General features: G+C 36.6%; 1 protein-coding gene across 3 annotated transcripts in view; it reads left to right on the top strand.

Annotated features, from left to right (window-relative positions):
* Positions 1-2,877, top strand: part of LOC109537686 (calpain-C) — a 101,547-nt gene that overhangs the window by 70,859 nt on the left and 27,811 nt on the right. The window lies entirely within an intron of this gene.

Raw genomic sequence — 2,877 nt, 5'->3', positions numbered from 1 at the left:
TTACTATTAGATGTGATAGAGATAATGGTACATCTGATTCCCATATTCATTCTAAAAGTAATAAATTTGGAGGTGTATTAGAAGAAGCATCAGTCATTTCTAAGACGATACGAGAACCACATCAGCGAGGTGGAGAAAAAACTCAACAAAAAGAAACCATATCATCATAACCTATCAAGAAATAGTATAGCTATTTTAAAACGTTTGGGTTGTAATTGTCATCCAGCATCTTCATCATCATCATGTTAGACAACAAGCTTAGTGTATTTCAAAAAGCTGTTTTTGATGAGAACATCGTTAAAGAACAAGAACACACGTATTATTCACGAACGAACATTTGAATATAATGATAATCAAGATCATTATTAATCAACAAGATATATTTTATATACTTTTCCAATGGGTATTTGTACTTGGAGCTTGTGTTTAATCCGAAAAATGAAGGCGATGCGCCGAAGGTAAAATGTGTTTTAACTAATAACGTAGGCACGTATTGATTTGAAACCCTCACCTACGTACTGAATGGTAAAGAAGTCGATAAAGTGCCTGAACCCTGTATTATGTCAACGATCAAATCGTTGTTATGCTATTCACCCGATGAGTGTATTTCATTGGAAGATGCCGGTTCGATTTCCCCTCCGAACTCGGAAATTCCTACTTACAACGCAACAGAGAAGACTAAGTCTTCGCATCCCATTGAGTAATTTATTTAGTGTCTTCCATGGTTATCGTAAAATTATCATGGGAAAACATACATTTCGCTTAGTACGTGCACGTAATAATAATAATTGTTATAAAAGTAGCGGTACTAGAAGAGCTACTATAGATATTCAAATTAAAAGTCAAACACATCCAACCTAACGATACATATAAGCTGCATTTACTAGAACAAATGAATTCAAATCGATTTATTCAGATTTTCATGAATTGCCTGGATTAAAATCCGCATCCAATGATGTATGGAGTGTTAAAGCCACTTTGAATTTAACTCGACCGCGATTTGTATGTGTCTGCTTTCAGACACATCAAAAAGATAATTCTGCTAGCGACATAACTCTGTTTGATAACGTAAATATAACAAACATTCGATTGTGGTTGAATTCTGAAGTTTACCCATTCGAAAACCAAAACTGTGACTTTAACAAGAAAAAATATAATATACTCAGTCATTATATACAGATTTTTGAAAGCTATTTTATGGACGAAAAATAAGCTTCCCTATGGTGAATTATGCGACCTTTTTAAAATTTCTCATATTTGTTATCGATTCTTCGCGGCAAGAAGATATCGAATTATCTACAGTTAATGTAAAATTAGAATTTGAGACACGTTCGAATTTTCCTGATAATAGGGAGTTTTTGAGCCCCTTCGTTGCAACACGCTTTACGTTATCCGTTATTCTGAACATGCACAATACTAAAGAAGAAACCGTTTACGTTATTAGAGAATAACGTGTTTCTTTATTTACGTCCGAGTAGCGGTAACGTTAATAAGCATCACGTTAAAAAGCAGAACGACGGTGTTGACAGATTTGACTTATTTCTAATATTATTAATAAAATAAGCGGCTATAATACAATAAGAAATGTATTGTAAATATATATAAGATTTTTTTATTGATTAATTTACGCCATTATTTGGTAATCACGGATTTTATGTGAAAATGGTTTAGGCAAATTTGAATTTTGGCAACACTATTAACATCGCGCGGACAGGTCCTAACTTCTAACCCATAACCTAACTATTTGATTTTGAATTTTTGTCTAGTATGTTTGGAATATGTTTCTTCTGAAACCTAAAATTGATAAGGCAATCTCTGGGCCCTATATTTTCTAAATTAAAAATAGCTCTTCGGTTTCCAACAACAGGTGGGTCTAAGATGTCGTGTAAAATTAAGCCTCTTATTAAATCGTCATCTACATCTCCCTGGTCATTCCGGCGCAGAAAGGCAGCTTCAATATTTTCTTCCATCTTAGCCACTTTTTGTTTAATAACAATACAAACTTAAACTAGCTTTGAAACTTTTCCAAAAAAACGAGATAAGAAAACAATAAAGTGAGGTTTATTTTATTAAGAGTGCGACGACAAACGCGGTATCAAAAACTAAAAAAACGCACTTAACGTTATTTGCCCGAATACCTTATTTTTCCAACAGTGCGAATGATTAGAATAACGTTTAGCGTTTAAGGCCAACGTAATTTTAAGGGGCCTAAAAACTCTCTATTACTCGATGTTATTGTTTAATTATTAATGATAAAATTAACGTACTGTGCGTGTCGGTCATCATATTATATTTATGCGCATTGGTAAAATTGGGGGGAGCCAGCTAAAGACGGATAGCGTTTGATACGACATGTCTATATGCACTATCCCGCAGGCATAATTTTCATCATCAGTTGCTCATCAGCTTTCGTCAGATGAACAACAGCTCTCCAAACAATCCACGTTTTGACTGTTTCCTTATTTGTTACAATAAGTGTTTCACACTCGCGGTCCAACCTCGAGGTTGAAGATTCACAAAGTGTGTGTTTTGCCCTCCCCCAGACCAAGAAAGAAATTCGAGCTCGTGTCTCCCCCAGAGGCACGTGCAGGTCTCCCTTTCGGGCTCCGGTAAGCCCCCCAGTGCAGTGCCGTTCAGGATAGTGTTCCTGAGCGTAATTTGTGATCGACGTTGCCAGCGTTTGAAATACCAGTAGCTCCTTCCTCCACGCATCACTTCAATTTTCATTATGAGCTCTCGCGAGCGGAGCCCTTCAGGGTCTGAAAGCGAAGACTCGAACGTGTCAGAAACGGAACAAGGTAAGCCTGCAAGACGCCCTCCCCAAAAACCCCGCACCCTGCTTTCATTCAAAGCCAAAACCAAGGCCGCCGACCTTCA

This window comes from Dendroctonus ponderosae, unplaced genomic scaffold, assembly GCF_020466585.1.
Source record: "Dendroctonus ponderosae isolate FM_Combo_2020 unplaced genomic scaffold, Dpon_F_20191213v2 Dpon_F_20191213_9, whole genome shotgun sequence".
NCBI lineage: Eukaryota > Metazoa > Arthropoda > Insecta > Coleoptera > Curculionidae > Dendroctonus > Dendroctonus ponderosae.
The sequence above is the reverse complement of the archived record's forward strand: the minus strand, read 5'-3'. Positions and strand labels throughout refer to the sequence as shown.